Source organism: Saccostrea cucullata, unplaced genomic scaffold (assembly GCF_032062105.1).
Source record: "Saccostrea cucullata isolate Sc308-1 unplaced genomic scaffold, CSIRO_AGI_Scuc_v1 ctg5078, whole genome shotgun sequence".
NCBI lineage: Eukaryota > Metazoa > Mollusca > Bivalvia > Ostreida > Ostreidae > Saccostrea > Saccostrea cuccullata.
The window spans coordinates 1-20,505 of NW_026930505.1; the positions used below are offsets into that span (position 1 = coordinate 1).

General features: G+C 32.4%; 1 long non-coding RNA gene across 1 annotated transcript; it reads left to right on the forward strand.

Annotated features, from left to right (window-relative positions):
• The first annotated feature begins 18,078 nt into the window (after nt 1-18,078).
• LOC134228841 (uncharacterized) lies at nt 18,079-19,064 on the forward strand. Its single transcript, XR_009984088.1, has 2 exons — nt 18,079-18,471; nt 18,681-19,064. It is a non-coding gene; the product is annotated as an uncharacterized LOC134228841 (long non-coding RNA).
• Nucleotides 19,065-20,505: the final 1,441 nt, after the last annotated feature.

Sequence of the window (20,505 nt, forward strand, 5' to 3'; positions counted from 1 at the left end):
ATAGAATACTCCATATTGTTAAGGTTATGCTCCATATGTTCATTAAGTATTGTTAAAGTACAAAGTACCTATTCGACTAATTGTATATGTTTTGATCGTTAATAAATTATATAAGTTTCTGTCTCATAAGATTGAAATTGAAATTTTAGAGTATGCGAGAAAGTAATTTCAGAATATACGCTTCCTGAAGAAAACCAAGATGTGTTTGTGAAATACTGATGCCCCCTTATGGCAACATAGCAAAGATCAAACTTTTTGTAAATGGAAACTCACTGTAAATAAAATTCTCAAATATAAAAGAAGGTTAAAATTTTAATAGTATTAAAATCTCCAAGGTCAAGGTCAAAGTAATTGGTATTTTATGAAAGGTCTTGCCACAGACAATACTGTAATAGGGTGATAGTTTCTATATATTTATGATTAATAAATGATATCATATGAATATTGTGTTTCTTGATTTTATTATTATTTCACTTGATCATCATCTACAACATTTACAACATCATCATCATTTTGTATATATTTGAATCGAAACACAATTGGATACACATTCCTGTATTGCCCTATTCTCCCTTGGTTCTTTTATTGTGCTATATATATTGGTCATTATTTGACTTATTCAATTAATACCTATGGCTATTTTACCTATGTGGTCATTTTCAGACATGTGATTCATGTCATGTGGTTTTAGGAGCCACTAGATTTACAGTATGTAGTTTCCCGCTTTTAGTAACTGCCTTTGTTCATTACAAAGTTAGATTCCTTAGAGGAAAGTCCTATATAGTGTTTTAGTTGTCAATTACTGTATCTATATGGAGGCTGCCATATTCGAGTATTCTTGACTGACCTAAAGGATGTACTGACAGATAGTAATTGCACTCTATATTTTATTATCTTAATTAATTTCTTATTTAATATTTCTGTAAATTGTCTAATTTGTGCATTTTCATTCATTCTAGAGTAAATTCAGTTGATATGATCGTAAAGTATCTTTCTCTTACTTTTATCATTTGATCTTGGTAATTTACAAATATCAGTTATCAATTACATTGATGTGACCTGATTATTTATTTTGAAGTTATATAGTTGAATTATTATTTACAGTTGATATGTAGTATACAAGACATATTTAGCAGCTTCTTGAGTTAGCCTTGTTCCACAAACAGGTGATTAATTGATAATCATATGTTTTTACTAGGGATGTCAAATCGGTCAATTTTTAGTACTCGGTTACTCGGACGTTTTCTGATCGAGTACCCACGTACTCGGTAAAAAGTGTAAATAAATATAAACAAGTAAATTGATAACTGTAAAACATTGAAAACTCTTGTAGAAATAAAACCACATGCTTTGATAGGAGGTTTACCCGTAAATGTATTTCTGATGTAACAATGATAAACACTTAGTGTCCGACGAAATTTAACATAACATTTTTTTTCTAATATCAGATAAACACAAGAAATAAAATCATAAGTGGTTCACACTGTTTTTGTTTTAAAGAAACATACTCGTTCCATAAATTGTAACTTTTTGTTGCGTTTTACGTCCAGGTATCAGTCGTCAGAGCTACGTGCAGTATCAACTTGATTTTGACCTTGAGTTCTCATAACAGAGCGAATTTACGATTTTCGCACACTTTTTTACTCCTACATGTATATTATACTAGATAATTACCCGCGCGAGCGCGGGAAATTGAATTTATACATAGAACTTTACCATTTACAACAGAAAATAATTAAATATATTGTAGTTGGAAGTTGTAGATTTTACTGACAGACTACAGACTTATAGAGGGAAGAAATACTTTGTTTAAAAGTATGCATGTAAGAAATGTATGTCACCATTCCCACCCACTTTTTGTGAAAACTTGAAAAATAAAAAATGCTTTCATATACGTTTATATGTCTTCAAAACTTCATACAATGTTATGGATATTGTACTTCAAATGTTCTTATTTCATTTTCATGAAGGATAAAAGCAACGAATATTTAAAAATTTCTCGCGTTACGAAGTATAGCGAGAAATAATTGTCCTAACGACATGTAAACAGATTGTTTGAGTCGGAACGGAAGTCTTATACCGGGTAATTGTGTACTGAGTAATGGCCAATGGAAATGGGTTTTAAGTTATGACGTGTTCGAATGGGTTAAAGAGATTTCTAGTAATCATTCTCTACCCGAGCAAGTCAAAGTTTTGTACATTATAATAAATGGCAATTTTATATATTATGTTTGTGAGAATGAGTCCGCCATTCTTTTTGATTACCTCGCAATATTACCGCAGACTTACAGGTTTCCATAGTTTTTTCAACATAACTCAGTGTTGTTTTTTATCTATGGTATTTCCTGGGCGGCGAGGGAAGCACAGTTCAATAGTTGTTTTTATCTTAATTTTGTATAAATTGATAGATGTTTCAAACTGCTTAATTTTGTTCATATTGTGTGGAAACAATAAAGCCTCACAGTGTGCTGAAATGCATACAAATGTATTGTTGTTTATGTCAGTGAAGTGAAGTGTGGACACGTAATATACAAATAAATTGATTTTGGGGAGTTGGGGGAGGGGTAAAAATTCACAGGTACTTGGGTCTTGGTTTATAATTATATATGTACCCTTATCGATACGTAAAAAGGCTCCCCTCCACTTTATTTTCCCACCAATACCTTTTCTATTGGAAATGTTCAGTGAAAGGCTGATTGCCCCCCCCCCCTCCCCCCTTAATACTACAGGAAATTCATATAAGGGAAATTTAGTGTTGAATACCAAAAATTTGGTTCCGAAAGAGGTTGGCATTTGAGAAAGACTTTTTTTAGAGAGAAAAAAGAACTGAAATGTCTTTATTAAAGCACAAAACTTTATAGCTGTCATTAAATGTATTTGAACAATACCTTATTCGTAAGTTTTCTCTCTTTTTTGAACGCAATTAAGTTGATCACAAATTGTACATCGGGTTCGTTACCACGATGCTCTCAGTACAGAAAATACAGTTTTTACCGCGTAAACTACTGGGCCGATTCTCATGAAACTTTCACATCTGATAGGTACTCATCTGAACCTTATTGGAAATTTTTTTTGTTGACGTCGTCACTTCCGGTCGTGAGATATGGACAATTTCCTGATTTTAAAATGCAATTTTGTCTTGATTTAGTAGCAAAAACTGCTTAAGATATGAACTGAAGATTAATTGGAGATGATAGTTCATGACTTATAGCGTTGCAGAATCGCCTTGCCGTGCGTCGTCAGTACTTCCGGTCGATACCGGAAGCGAATTTAAAAATCGCAATTTTTCAACTTTTCTTTTTTAATATTTTTGTTTTAGAATTGAATAGAGACCCTTTTGCAGAAGCGAAATATGTAATTTGTTTGAAAATCGAAAAAGCCAATCTCGAGATATTTGCATTTGAAAACGCGAAGCGGCGATCTCAATGGCTAAATGGTTAGCGCGTTGGATTGTCACGCGGGCGACCCGGGTTCGATCCCCCGTGTGACCAAAAAATTTTATCATTTTTTCTGCTCGATTTTTCGATATTTTTAAATTTTAAACCAATTGGAACAATATATTATAAACTTTTAAGCATATCTTGCGTAATAAGGGGTCACAAGGGGCCAGAATGTCACATCTTTGACGCTTTATATCTCAAAAAGGGGGAATATTTTGATAAGCAATATTGAACAAAAGATGGTCAGAATAATGTTCTAAACAATATGCATACTTTGAATTTTTGTAAAACGGCCCCATTAAGGACTTGTAGGAGTGGCCCCTAAATATTTTCATTGAGCATATCTCCACAACGAAAAGAAATCTCTGAATAAGTGTTGAACAAAAAATCTTCAAAATCACAAGACCTTTCATTTGATATCAAGAAAATGGGGCTGACCCCTCAAATTAGGGGCTCATAGGGGCCAAAAGTCTTTTATCTATAACTCTCTAACGATCAATATTTTGTTATACATTACTGAAGCAAAAGTATTTATCTTACCGATTTGCAACAATATATGATGATATTTTAATAATATATTACGTAATAAGGGGTCACAAGGGGCCAGAATGTCACATCTTTGACGCTTTATATCTCAAAAAGGGGGAATATTTTGATAAGCAATATTGAACAAAAGATGGTCAGAATAATGTTCTAAACAATATGCATACTTTGAATTTTTGTAAAACGGCCCCATTAAGGACTTGTAGGAGTGGCCCCTAAATATTTTTTCGCATATCTCCACAACAAAAAGAAATCTCTGAATAAGTGTTGAACAAAAAATCTTTAAAATCACAAGACCTTTCATTTGATATCAAGAAAAGGGGGCTGACCTTTCAAATTAGGGGCTAAGAGGGGCTAAAAGTCTTTTATCTGTAACTCTCTAATGATCAATATTTTGTTATACATTACTGAAGCAAAAGTATCCATCTTAACGATTGGCAACAATATATGATAATATTTTGATCATATGTTACGTAATTAGGGGTCACAAGGGGCCAAAATATAAATCTTTGAAATATTTTGATAAGCAATATTGAACAAAAGATGGAAAATTTAACTTTCAGAATAATGTCATTCTCTTCTAAACAATATGCATACTTTGAATTTTGTAAAATGGCCCCATTAGGGACTTGTAGGGGTGGCCCCTAAATTTTTATATCAATCATATCTCCACAACGAAAAGAAATCTCTGAATAGGTGTTATTTCAAAATTACAAGACCTTTCATTTGATATCAAGAAAAAGGGGCTGACCCCTAAAATAGGGGCTTAAAGGGGCCAAAACTTGCATCTATAACTCTTTTTAATGATCAATATTTTGTGATACATTACAGAAGCAAAAATATACATTTTTGCCGACTTGCAACAATTTAATTTGCAATTTTGTCCATATCTTACGTAAAAAGGGGTTGCAACAAGGGGCCCAAAATGCTATTTTTTATCATGCTTGACGTCTTTAAGGAGGAGATGGGGGTTCATGATTTTTTATGCCATATTGAGCAAAAGATGTTCAGAAAATTGTGATTAAAATGAGAAATTTAAAAAACGCAATTTTTCAACTTTTCTTTTTAATATTTTTGTCAAAATGATTTGAATAGTCAACGGAGACCCTTTTCGCAGAAGCAAATATGTAGTTATTATTAATTTGTTTGAAAATCGAAAAATTTCTCGTAAATCTAAGATATTTGCATTTTGATCAATTAAATAATATATTATCGTGAAAAATTTTTATCATTTTTTCTGGTATTTTTAAATTTTAACCATTTGGAACAATATATGATATTTAAATATATATTACGTAATTAGGGGTCACAAGGGGCCAGAATGTCAAATCTTTGACGCTTTATATCTCAAAAAGGGGGAATATTTTGATAAGCAATATTGAACAAAAGATGGTCAGAATAATGTTCTAAACAATATGCATACTTTGAATTTTTGTAAAACGGCCCCATTAAGGACTTGTAGGAGTGGCCCCTAAATATTTTCATTGAGCATATCTCCACAACGAATAGAAATCTCTGAATAAGTGTTGAACAAAAAATCTTCAAAATCACAAGACCTTTCATTTGATATCAAGAAAATGGGGCTGACCCCTCAAATTAGGGGCTCCTAGGGGCCAAAATTCTTTTATCTATAACTCTCTAATGATCAATATTTTGTTATACATTACTGAAGCAAAAGTATTTATCTTAACGATTTGCAACAATATAGGATGATATTTTAATAATATATTACGTAATAAGGGGTCACAAGGGGCCAGAATGTCAAATCTTTGACGCTTTATATCTCAAAAAGGGGGAATATTTTGATAAGCAATATTGAACAAAAGATGGTCAGAATAATGTTCTAAACAATATGCATACTTTGAATTTTTGTAAAACGGCCCCATTAAGGACTTGTAGGAGTGGCCCCTAAATATTTTCATTAAGCATATCTCCACAACGAAAAGAAATCTCTGAATATGTGTTGAACAAAAAATCTTCAAAATCACAAGACCTTTCATTTGATATCAAGAAAAAGGGGCTGACCCCTCAAATTAGGGGCTCAGAGGGGCCAAAAGTCTTTTATCTATAACTCTCTAATGATCAATATTTTGTTATACATTACTGAAGCAAAAGTATTTATCTTAACGATTTGCAACAATATATGATAATATTTTAATAATATGTTACGTAATTAGGGGTCACAAGGGGCCAGAATGTCACATCTTTGACGCTTTATATCTCAAAAAGGGGGAATATTTTGATAAGCAATATTGAACAAAAGATGGTCAGAATAATGTTCTAAACAATATGCATACTTTGAATTTTTGTAAAACGGCCCCATTAAGGACTTGTAGGAGTGGCCCCTAAATATTTCCATTTAACATATCTCCACAACGAAAAGAAATCTCTGAATAATTGTTGAACAAAAAATCTTCAAAATCACAAGACCTTTCATTTAATATCAAGAAAAAGGGGCTGACCCCTCAAATTAGGGGCTCAGAGGGGCCAAAAGTCCTTTATCTATAACTCTCTAATGATCAATATTTTGTTATACATTACTGAGGCAAAAGTATTCATCTTAACGATTTGCAACAATATATGATAATATTTTTATCATATGTTACGTAATTAGGGGTCGCAAGGGACCAAAATGCTATATTTTTTATGCTTTATATCTCGAAAAGGGGGAGTATTTTCATAAGCCTTATCAAACAAAAGATGTTCAGAATATTGTGATAAAAATGAGAAACTTTAACTTAAACTAGGGAAAACTCAATGTCATTCTCTTTAAACAAATATCTCAGTCAAAATCACATCTCATCTTATCGAGAAATTCAACGGAAGACCTACTCGTTGCTCGCAACGAGATCTCATCTAGTTATTATTATTATTATTCTTCCAACCGATTTTGTGCACGCGATTTCTCGTAAACGGCTGGGCCGATTTCATGAAATTTTCATATGTAATAGGTAATCTGATCTTGATAGGTTTTTAAAATTTTTTTTTTGATGACGTCACTTCCGGTCGTGAGATACCTACAATTTTCTGATTTTAAAATGCAATTTTGTCTTGATTTAGTAGCGAAAACTGCTTAAGATATGAACTGAAGATTAATTGAAGATGATAGTTCATGATTTATAGCGTTGCAGAATCGCCTTTTCGTGCGCCGTCAGTACTTCCGGTCGATACCGGAAGCGAATTTAAAAAACGCAATTTTTCAACTTTTCTTTTTTAATATTTTTGTTTTTGATGTGAATAGAGACCTTCTTATGGAAGCGAAATATGTAATTTGTTTGAAAATCGAAAAAGCCAATCTCGAGATATTTGCATTTGAAAACGCGAAGCGGCGATCCCAATGGCTAAATGGTTAGCGCGTTGGATTGTCACGCGGGCGACCCGGGTTCGATCCCCCATATGACCAAAAAATTTTATCATTTTTTCTGCTCGAATTTTCGATATTATTTAATTTTAGACCATTTGGAACAATATATTATAAACTTTTAAGCATATCTTGCGTAATTAGGGGTCACGAAGGGCCAGAATGTCAAATCTTTGACGCTTTATATCTCGAAAAGGGGGAATATTTTGATAAACAATATTGAACAAAAGATGGTCAGAATAATGTTCTAAACAATATGCATACTTTGAGTTTTTATAAAACGGCCCCATTAAGGACTTGTAGGAGTGGCCCCTAAATATTTCAATTTAGCATATCTCCACAACGAATAGAAATCTCTGAATAAGTGTTGAACAAAAAATCTTCAAAATCACAAGACCTTTCATTTGATATCAAGAAAAAGGGGCTGACCCCTCAAATTAGGGGCTCAGAGGGGCCAAAAGTCTTTTATCTATAACTCTCTAATGATCAATATTTTGTTATACATTACTGAAGCAAAAGTATTTATCTTAACGATTTGCAACAATATATGATACAATTTTGATCATATGTTACGTAATTAGGGGTCACAAGGGGCCAGAATATCAAATCTTTGACGCTTTATATCTCGAAAAGGGGGAATATTTTGATAAGCAATATTGAACAAAAGATGGCCAGAATAATGTTCTAAACAATATGCATACTTTGAATTTTTGTAAAACGGCCCCATTAAGGACTTGTAGGAGTGGCCCCTAAATATTTCCATTTAGCATATCTCCACAACGAATAGAAATCTCTGAATAAGTGTTGAACAAAAAATCTTCAAAATCACAAGACCTTTCATTTGATATCAAGAAAAAGGGGCTGACCCCTCAAATTAGGGGCTCAGAGGGGCCAAAAGTCTTTTATCTATAACTCTCTAATGATCAATATTTTGTTATACATTACTGAAGCAAAAGTATTTATCTTAACGATTTGCAACAATATATGATACAATTTTGATCATATGTTACGTAATTAGGGGTCACAAGGGGCCAGAATGTCAAATCTTTGACGCTTTATATCTCGAAAAGGGGGAATATTTTGATAAGCAATATTGAACAAAAGATGGTCAGAATAATGTTCTAAACAATATGCATACTTTGAATTTTTGTAAAACGGCCCCATTAAGGACTTGTAGGAGTGGCCCCTAAATATTTGGCCCCTAAATTTAGCAAATCTCCACAACGAATAGAAATCTCTGAATAAGTGTTGAACAAAAAATCTTCAAAATCACATGACCTTTCATTTAATATCAAGAAAAAAGGGCTGACTCCTCCAATTAAGGGCCAATAGGGGCCAGAAGTCTTACATCTTTAACTCTTTAATGATCAATATTTTTTGAAACATTACAGAAGCAAAGATGTTGATATTAACGATTTGCAACAATATATTATAAAATTGTGATCATATGTTACGTAATTAGGGGTCACAAGGGGCCAGAATATCAAATCTTTGACGCTTTATATCTCGAAAAGGGGGCAAATTTTGATAAGCAATATTGAACAAAAGATGGTCAGAATAATGTTTTAAACAATATGCATACTTTGAATTTTTGTAAAATGGCCCCATTAAGGACTTGTAGGGATGGCCCCTAAATATTTCCATTTAGCATATCTCCACAACGAATAGAAATCTCTGAATAAGTGTTGAACAAAAAATCTTCAAAATCATAAGACCTTTCATTTGATATCAAGAAAAAGGGGCTGACCCCTCAAATTAGGGGCTCAGAGGGGCCAAAAGTCTTTTATCTATAACTCTCTAATGATCAATATTCTGTTATACATTACTGAAGCAAAAGTATTTATCTTAACGATTTGCAACAATATATGATACAATTTTGATCATATGTTACGTAATTAGGGGTCACAAGGGGCCAGAATATCAAATATTTGATGCTTTATATCTCGAAAATGGGGAATATTTTGATAAACAATATTGAACAAAAGATGGCCAGAATAATGTTCTAAACAATATGCATACTTTGAATTTTTGTAAAACGGCCCCATTAAGGACTTGTAGGAGTGGCCCCTAAATATTTCCGTTTAGCATATCTCCACAACGAATAGAAATCTCTGAATAAGTGTTGAACAAAAAATCTTCAAAATCATAAGACCTTTCATTTGATATCAAGAAAAAGGGGCTGACCCCTCAAATTAGGGGCTCAGAGGGGCCAAAAGTCTTTTATCTAAAACTCTCAATTGATCAATATTTTGTTATACATTACTGAAGCAAAAGTATTTATCTTAACAATTTGCAACAATATATGATACAATTTTGATCATATGTTACGTAATTAAGGGTCACAAGGGGCCAGAATATCAAATATTTGATGCTTTATATCTTGAAAATGGGGAATATTTTGATAAGCAATATTGAACAAAAGATGGCCAGAATAATGTTCTAAACAATATGCATACTTTGAATTTTTGTAAAACGGCCCCATTAAGGACTTGTAGGAGTGGCCCCTAAATATTTCCATTTAGCATATCTCCACAACGAATAGAAATCTCTGAATAAGTGTTGAACAAAAAATCTTCAAAATCATAAGACCTTTCATTTGATATCAAGAAAAAGGGGCTGACCCCTCAAAATAGGGGCTCAGAGGGGCCAAAAGTCTTTTATCTATAACTCTTTAATGATCAATATTTTGTTATACATTACTGGGGCAAAATTATTCATCATAACGATTTGCATCAATATATGATAACATTTTGATCATATGTTACGTAATTAGGGGTTGCAAGGGACAAAATGCTGTATTTTTTATGCTTTACGTCTCAAAAAGGGGGAGTATTTTTATAAGCCTTATTGAACAAAAGATGTTCAGAATACCCTGATAAAAATGAGAAATTTTAAATTTAATGAAGGAAAACTTAAAGTCATTCTCTTTTAACGATTATCTCAGTCAAAATCACATCTCATCTTATCTAGAAATTCAACGGAAGGTTAAATATACTTTCTTAACTCTTTACTTTCTTAACGTCGAAATAAAATAAGGCGACAAGAACGTTTTAGTTTTTTTTTTAATTTCATTGAGGCTATCACACAAATTTAATAGATCAGTCCAAAGAAGAGGCGAGAAGATTTACTCAAGGCGTTTCGCGCGAAATTATGAATAGTGGCCCGCCTTTTATAATTCTTAGACAGGCGCACTGTTGCTAAAGCATAAACAAGTATATTTAGAGCAGTACTCCCAATAGCTTAATGGTTAGCGTGTTGGGGAAAAAAAGAGAAAAAAAGCGCATTCACGCTGGCGACCTGGGTTCAATCCTGCTTATGACCAAAATTTTGAATCACTTTTCAGCTCGATTTTACGAGTTTTTTTTCCTGAATCGGACGGAAGACCTCTCGTTGCTCGCAACGAGATCGCATCTAGTATGTTAATATATTTATTATATTATAAAGTAAAGGCTCATAAACTTTCCTGGTTGTTCAATTTTCGTCGATTTCGTTTTTACCGCACATCCACGAATCTTCGAATTTAAACGTAAGTTTCTTAGTCATATCTCGTTATTATTATTATGTTCCCCAAACGAAGTTGGGGAACATATTGTTTTTACTCTGTTTCTTATTATTATTATTATTTTTCTTCTTCCTGGGAAAATTTTGTCCACGAGTGATCTTGTAAACTACACATCTGACTACGGTAAAATGTTTTTAGGGTCAGTAGACATGTTATGTAGATTTGCCGAACAAAGGTCATTTTGCGCGCACGTGCTTGCAAGAGCGCTCACGTGCAACACGTTAAAAGACCGATTTAATTGATACAGGCATAACTTTTTGCATTTTTGATGAAATTCTTTGAAACTCATAATATAAGGATATATTAATGGCAGTGACAATATGATATGGTCAAAATAGCAAGATCTCACGCGCATGCACGTGCGCTTTGCTCTGATTGGCTGAAACTAAAGTCTCGATATCTTTCTTGTTTTTTGACGAAATCCTTTGAAATTTTGAACATAGCCATGCATTACGATATCCTACAACATGACATATAGCAATTATCATGAAAGCACGTGTATGCACGTGCCCTGCAATCTGATTGGCTGAAAATTTGCATAGCTATAACCCCCTTGGTTTTCAACCAAACAGGATGGGATTTGGAACATAGATATATATAATGGACTTCTACAAGAAGGTATGGTCACCATGCACATGCATACACGTGCGTGTACGTGCACTGCAATCTGATTGGCTGAAACTTTAAACAGCTATAACTCCCTTGGTTTTCAACCAAACAGGATGGGATTTGGAGCATAGATATATATAATGAACTTCTACAAGAAGGCATGGTCACCATGCACATGCATACATGTGCGTAAACGTGGGCTGCAATCTGATTGGCTGAAACTTTGAACAGCTATAACTCCCTTGGTTTTCAACCAAACGGGGTGAGATTTAGAACATAGATAGATGTAATTGACTTCTACAAGAAGGTATGGTCACCATGCTCATGTCTGCGTGCACGTGAAATGGGTAAAATAAAAAATACACTTGAATGAGCGCTTTTTTTGTTTTTTTTATACTTTTGGATTAAATACATTAATATTTAGCATATTAAAATATATAGATTGTGTAGACAATATGACATGGTCATTACGCATTCGCACGTGTGCAATGATAAAATTTGAATGAACATGGTACACTTTTAGGTAATCGTTGTTAAAGTCTCAAATGCATAGAGTTTGTCTTATTTAATTACGCTTACAGGGAATATGACTATAAAAGGGAGTTGGGGAGCGTTTGGGGAACATCTGTAACGGTCCCCGTTACAATTAGCACTAGTTTTTCTTCTTCTTCTTCTTCTTCTTCCTGGGTACTTTTTTGTCCGGGAGTGATCTTGTAAACTGTTCGTCCGATGTAGGTAAAACCTTTTTAGGGTCAGTAGACATGTTATGTAGATTTGCGGAATCAAGGTCATTTTGCGCGCACGTGCTTGCAAGAGCGTGCAGGTGCAACACGTGAAATGACCAATATAATGGATATTGCCGTAACTTTTCTATTTTTTGATGAAATTTTTTGAAACTCATAATGTAAGGATACATTAGAAGTATAGACAAGATAGCATGGTCAAAATAGCAAGATCTCACGCGCATGCACGTGCGCTTCGCTCTGATTGGCTGAAACTAAAGTCTCAATATCTTTCTTGTTTCTTGTCATAATCCTATGAAATTTTGAACATAGTGCTACATTATGAAGATCTACAGCATGATATAAAAGAATTTTCATAAAAGCATGCGCATGTGCGCGTGCTGCAATCTGATTGGCTGAAACTTTAAATGGCTATATATCCTCTGTTTTTTGACGAAATTCTTTGAAATTTAAAATATAGTCATGCATTAGGATAACCTACAATATCGTATAGAAAAAAAATCATGAAATCACGCACATGCATGTGTGCTGCAATCTGATTGGCTGAAACTTGAAATGGCTATAACTCCCTTGTTTTTCTACCGAACCGGATGGGATTTAGAACATAGATCGATGTAAGGGACTCCTACAAGAAGGTATGGTCATCATGCACGTGCACGCACGTGCGTGCATTTAGAACGAGTATAATTAAAAATACACTTGAATGAGTGATTTTTATTACTTTTGGACGGAATGCTTTAATATATAGTATATTAAAATATATAGATAGTGTAGACAAGATGATATTGTCATAACTCACATGCATTCACATGCGCTGGGGTGCAATGCAAAAATTTGAATATAATTGGTTTCTTTTTGGGAAAACGTTGTTAAAAGCAAAAATGCACAGAGTTTGTCTTATTTAATGAAACTTACAGGGAATATGGTACCAAAAGGGAGTTGGGGAGCGTTTGGGGAACATCTGTAACGGTTCCCGTTACAATTAGCACTAGTTTAAATTATTTTCATTAGTCTTTCAGTCGTCATCAAATGTTGAAAACTAGCTGTCGGATTGTCACGATTGTAAATCGGATACTCAAACTATCTAACGATTGGTTGCCATGTACCATTTGTCTACTTATATTATCCTTGTATCAATAAATATTAATGTTTTCTCGGCAACAATATTTTTCTGATAAATTCCTAGCATATTTTGCTCGTTTTTACAAAACTATTGTTTTTATTGTATTCTAAATTATATAACATCATTTGTTGTAAAACTATTTAATCAAATAACCCGTTAATTACAATATTTATAATTATTTCTTGATTAAAACAATGTAGCAAAAGGGAAGTGATGTTCTAGAAGCTCCCGTCAATATTGAGATCGGTGATTGACGAAAATAATTTACACTTTTCGCTTTTTAATTGGTTACCACAACTTATTTCTTTTATATCAATTAAATCAAGTTTTGATTGAATAATTCAGTGATGACATTTTATGAAATAAATAATAGATTGTTTGTTGTCAGTTTCATTAAAATTTGTCAGTAGCTTAGATCCGCCATCCGGAAACGCCACAATACTCTCGTTGATGCTATTTCATGGCTGTTTTCAGAAAATTGAAGTAGACTTTTAATTAAGGTGGCTCATTACATCCACAGTTTATTTTAGATTTCAATACAGCACCACTTATAATGTAGATGACAAATATCCAGATGGGGTTATTGATATCATAAGTATTTTTTATAGAATGTTTTAGTTTTTGTTCTATTTTAGTGAAATGTTTTATTTCAGGTTTATTATTCACAGAATTTCTGAACTTTCAGTGCCAAATGATGGGCATCTTCTTAAGACAAGTACACACAGTGAAAATACCTCATAATACCTAATAATAATTTTATTAGAAAAAATAATTTTCTCCTAGAAAACAATTAATGTCATTATCTTTTTAATATATGCATAAAACATTTTAAAAATGTGTTCTGAAGAGACAAGGAATGTATTTTAATGAATTACATGTGTCAAATTGAACGAAAAAAGTTTAAACGAAATGAAAAATCAAATATAAAAAAATATTTGGTATAAAACGTCCACTTTCAAGAGTTATCTTTCCTAAATAGCCAAGACTCAAAACACTATGGAACGTTTGACATTACATCTAAAATTCAGAATAAAGCTTTAAATTGCACCCGTTTAGGAGTTTATTTGCAAAATTTATTAATTTATAAGTATAGATAGTATTTCGGGACGGTATTTTGTAGTTTAGTGCAACGATGGACATCAGTTTTTAAAAGCCTTTGCCTTCAAGCATTTGTATTGGCGTGTAATCAAACAAAACCATATCAACAATCGCACGTGTAACATCTGTCTCTTTTCCGGCTTCTCGGAAAATTGACAAAATTATACCTTAAACGATGTTCAGTGAAAACAAACAACGCAAATCAAAAATAATGGTAGAAGACAGCCAAAGGTGAGAAGGCCAGGTAGCAGGTGCTTGGTCACGATAATTACTATATAAACACAGCCAAAGGCGATAATGGTTATTTAGAGTGTAGGAAACGTTTCAAAACAGATTGTTTACTGCATTAATAAATAAGCTACGAAATATTCAAAAATATACATCCGAGTAACCGAGTACCGATTTTAGCATTCGATACTCGGACGTTCGATCGAGTACCCGGTTTACCGGGTACTCGTTGACATCCCTAGTTTTTACCATAGATGAATGTAACGTGAAATAGTTGCATTGGAATGTATATATTTATTCAGAAATATTGTACATGCATAATGTTCATTATCAGAATTAAGAGGCAGTCAGCCGAAAAACCAGGCAGGGTTGTATTAATAGGCGGCACATCGAATGTGACGAATATTAGAAATTTTATTGAAAACAATATCAATGTAGTCCAAATGGAATAATGTAATCGAAGATTTGTTTGAAAATTGCTTATTTAGTAAAATATTCTTTTTTTTTCGTGTCCTTGAATTCCCCGATATAAACCATTGAATTTAGGTCAGAAACAACGAAGTGTAATTTCCAATACATATTTAACAGGACTATAATTCACGCTGAACTAAATCTAGAAATATTTCGTCTCAGTTTCAAAAATAAAATTGGCGGGCAAAACACTTTCGATAGTAGTTTTTCTGTCAAAATATATAAACGTTTTTATGAAACACCTTACTATTGAAATCCTAGTGAATATATACTCAAAATTAAATAATTAAACAAAAAATTACTACTTTATTTTCAAAATAGAATTCATTTTTGTCTCCAAACGTAATATTTAGATTAAGATTGGCTGTATTATTCATGTTGAATCCACGTTTCCATTGATGTATCAGTGACGTCATATACCTGACTAATATTGCGTCACAATGAAATAGTTACAAGTTTTCCACAGAAGTTTGTAAATTCTTTGCATAAAAGCGCAAATAAAACAATTAAAAATACATGTAAATAATTTCTCTTTTTCTGTTTGATTACTCTTCAGAGTGCATTATTCAACATGTAAAATAATGAAAAATAATAATATATTTTTATATAAAATGTATTTTATTCACGGGCGACATCTCAGCTAGAAGTCCCTTTTGATAAGTACGTAATTTTGTACATGTCCGAGAACTAATTTTTTAAACTGATTTACTAGGCTATGCGTAAAAATAATTAATTGTTTATAATAATAATTTCTTATAAAATTGCGATGTGAAGAGATTTTATTTTCTTCTGATTATCAAGGAAAGATGAATATTTTAGATTTACGCAACATTAAAATTCAAGTCAACTGTGGGAGTTGAGATGTTTATTTCATTATATTTGTGAAGAAAAAGAAAACTTGATTATATATATCTATGCAGTCAAACCAAAGTAAACGATCCGCGGTACGATTCAAAATATTTTATTTAAAAAGTGAAAAATAAGATTTAAAAAACATTTATTGAGGAAAATTACTGTTGAACTCCCCACTTCAATTTGCCACTAAAACGGAAGATTTCATAGACGTATTTTTTTAGTACGGTTTTTGTTTATTTGTTGTTGTTTTTTTTTTGTTTATTCGTTTTTTTTTTTGTTTTTTGTTTTTTTTTTTGTTTTTTTTTTTGTTTTCTTGGTTAAATTTGGTGATTGAAACATTCACATACTCACCATCAATATAAAGTTAAAACACGTGACCATGTTGGCCAATTCTAAAATGATTTCCCATTAATGAAAGTTTTTTTTTAAGATGACGCTTTGCCCCCCCCCCCCCCCACACACACACACCCACCCCCCGGCTATATATGAAATAACTTATTTTCTTATTAATATAAAATTAAATTTTATAAGATAAAAATATAGGGGAAACAGCTTTTAAAGATGACAGATTTAAAAAACTTGGATAAAGCTGACACTGTGCACATTAAAATATTTTCTTCATTTAGGTACGTGCAAGTATATTTTCGCCAATGATAGAATTTAACTCTTTAATTCACGAGAGAATTAAAAAAAAAACTTTAGTTGGAAATAAGATATTTAAAAAAAAAATAAGCTGTTTCCTCTCAGTTGTTGCATAATGCATGTTTAAATACTTGTTTTTTTAATACCGAGTATCAAGAAATCGAACAGATGTTATACATGATTGTAATCTTTATGTACGTAAAAGGCATAAGTATTTTAAATACATTGTATAAACATTTGAATCCATGGATAAAATAATTTTAAAACAGTTGAATAACTGAACAGAAATAAAAGACAAGCATATTTTTTTTATCTGATACATTAAATGTAGAACCAAATTTACGAATATTTCTAGTTTTACGTTAAAAAACGATCCCGATTAAAATAAAACCGATCCCGATTGAAAAATATGCAAAATGTGTAAAGCTATAAAACGAAAGACAACTGCCACCCATAAAACATGTAAAATAATAAATCAAGTAATTTTTTGGCCATATTACAGCAAAAGAGCGAAATTCAACTTAACAATTATAGTATTTCCATTTTTATATAATTCCGGTCGGGATCGGTTTAATTGTGAAAAATTGTAAAACATAGGTAAATTTGACCCCTTATATTTCTCTCAAAATACGGGTGCCCACTGATTTTATTGAGTGACTCAAAAGTTTGTACTTAGTATTCATAATAACATGAGAAAGAAAATCTGTCATTGAAATGTATTGGGTTTTATAACGTAATGACCATTGGATAAAGAATTCAAAAAGTACTTGCAAAACTAAATTTTGGACCACATATTTTTTCTAAAGAAATACAAATTGGAGTCTTATTCATTACTAAAATTAAAGATAAGAGTCTATGGTATAAATAATATGGACCCAGGTTTTGCGTATCTGGTTCATACAAAACAAAATAAAAACGTAGTAATTTTTTTACCCCCATGTTGACCTTTTTGCACTTAAAATTGAGCACTTACCAAAAATAGGATTAGCGGAGCACTAAAATTTTTTTTTGATGTTGTCATCTGTAAACACTTGCTTTAATAAGTCTATATGCAAAAAATAATAAAAATCCATGACATGCGATGTGCCACCCATTGCCTGATTTTCAGTGGGCTGCCTCTTAATGTTTTTATATTTTATGCACTCAAGGGGAATAACTTGTAAAGTGATTTGAACTTTATGAAGATAGTGCAATAGTTATTCCCTTGCACGTTTATTGATTTACTTGAAGTAAATAATAAACGATGAACCCACAAGTGGCGACTTATTCTTTATGAGTTAACGAGGCCCGATCTAGTTGAAAATTACGAAAAGGGAATGATAAAAAATTTTGATTTTTGGAAATATTTTTGTATTTATTATGCTAAGAAAAATTAAAATGAAATTTTATTACCTTGCCTTTATTGTAGTCAAATGGGGGCTCTGTCAAGATATGGGCCATTTTTTGTGTTTTTATACACAATTACATAGTAAAACCCTCCAATAAATAAAGAAATTGAAAATTAAAAAAAAATACATGATGAAATGTTTTGTTTTTCACATATATCATGCAATTTTCATTCTTCTTATAAAAAATGAAAAGAGAATTGAAGGTAGCCTTTATTGCAGTGACAAGGGGGCATATCAAAACACAAAATTAGCACTTATTTTATCCATCTAGACATGAAATAAGTCACCATGGGTGTACATAACATCAACAAACGATTGCAATACTGTATTAGTTTCTAAAAAATAAATAATTCTTACATTTTGAAATAATTTTCTCTTCATGCTTTCTTTTTTTTCTTTATACGCGACGTTTTTATACGTGGAAAAAAAAAAGGGGGGGGGGGGGGTAAAGGCGACAAATACGAATTTTACTAATACCATGTAATATATAGAAAAATAAAATATATCGGGGTTTGCATTGAAATGATTCATAGACTGATTTTTTTTAAATCAAGCTAATTCATGCATATTTAAGTCCTCAATAAAAAGGTGTGTATAAAGACTTCAACATGCTCAAGGAGAAAGACTAAAATCGTTTACTTTTGGTTGGCCGTGTTTGTTTTTTTAACTCACAAATTGAATAAAACAAGGTAAAATTAATGAATATGTACCAAGAAATTGATACCTCAAAATAAATCATGTTCCAAAGTTGTTTATCACTTAAAAATTAAAAAAAAAACAAAACAAAACATGTAAATAATAGAAATACCAGCTTTCAACATGTACAGTCTATAGAGTTACCAGGTATGCAAGATCAGCGAAACATTTTAGCGCAATTTGACGTCATTTTAATTGTGACGTTATTGTAATCAATTGTGACGGCAGTCAAAGGTACTGTGACGTGCCTGAGTCGACGCTGCGTTAAAACGTATGCGCAGTTCAACTAGATCGGGCCTCGTTAAGGACCACTATTACATTTGGCGCCCAACGGGATTGTTGATGATGGACGATGCCTACACAAGAAGCTGACGAATGATGGTTTTCATCTACCTTCCTCCTTGTGAGAGCTATAGTGAACAGCGACAATTTCATGCTAGATGACTTTACCGTATATACCGTCAGTGATGAACATTGTGAACTGTGACTTCGGTTTATATTGTGACTTCCGTGTGCATAAACTTGACTCTGTGGTGATTTATTCTACCAGTGGATGGTAAGACAATCTATCATACAACACTTGTTTATCTAACCAGTATATAGATAGATTATTTGTATTATCTGTTGTATATAGACTTGTATTAGGAACAAGTATATTTAAAGCAAATTATTTGAGCCCTGTCCTATTGTACTGATAACTGATATAGTTTCATATTGAAATCCTTTCAAAACTGCTCTTATACTAACAACTTTGCACTGTACTGCATGCTTTATTGTATTTGACAATTGTTGACTGGACTGGACAGATGTTGACAGAGCTGTGGTAGCTGTGGCAGATGTACATACTGATACAGGTAAGGTCCCACCCCATGCCCTTCTTAGTTACATGTACATGTACATTATATAGACACACATCTATATGATAGGTCATACATACACACATGTTCCTGTACATGTGTAAGTGTTGATCAAGTGAAATACAAAAGGTGTGTGACAACAATAAGGGTAGCTAGAAGTTACATGTTCGTCTTTCTGTCGTAGTTAATACATTTATAAAGTATGAAAGCCCTATCCCTAAACGTTCAGAAGTTATAGCCAAAAACAAAAATTTTAAAAAGAAGGTCAAACTTCAATGATCAAAGGGCCAAAAGTCTTGCTATCAAATGAAGGGCCTTGTTACAAGAATTAAATATGCAAAGCATGAAAGCACTAGCCCTTACCCTTTTAAAGTCATGGACTTCAGATTGCTTTTTAAAACTACGTCAAACTCCAAGGTCAGTGTCAAAGGCTCAAAGTTCTTGGTTTCCAATGAATAGTCTTTTTAAAAGGAATACATACATAAAGTAGGAAAGCCCTATCCCTTAACGTTCAACAGTTATGGCCAAGGTTAAGGATTTTCATAAGTACAGACATCTTCAAGGTCAAGGTCAAAAGGTCAAAGTCAAAGTATCCAATAAAAGGTCTTTCCTAAAGAAAAAAATACACATGTGAAATATATATATGTCTTGGTATCTACTGTTCAAAATTTATGGCCAAAGTAAAAGTTTTGAATTTTTATGTAAATGTGGGTAAAACTCCAAGGTCAAGGTCAAAAGATCAAATTTGGTGGTACTCAGATCAAAAGGTATGGACAAGGTCATAGTTATTTGGACAAACAGACAAACATAGAGACAGGCAGAGAGATACCTAGAAAGACAGACAGTCATGACAAAAATATACGGTAAAATTTGCTGAGACCCAAAGAAA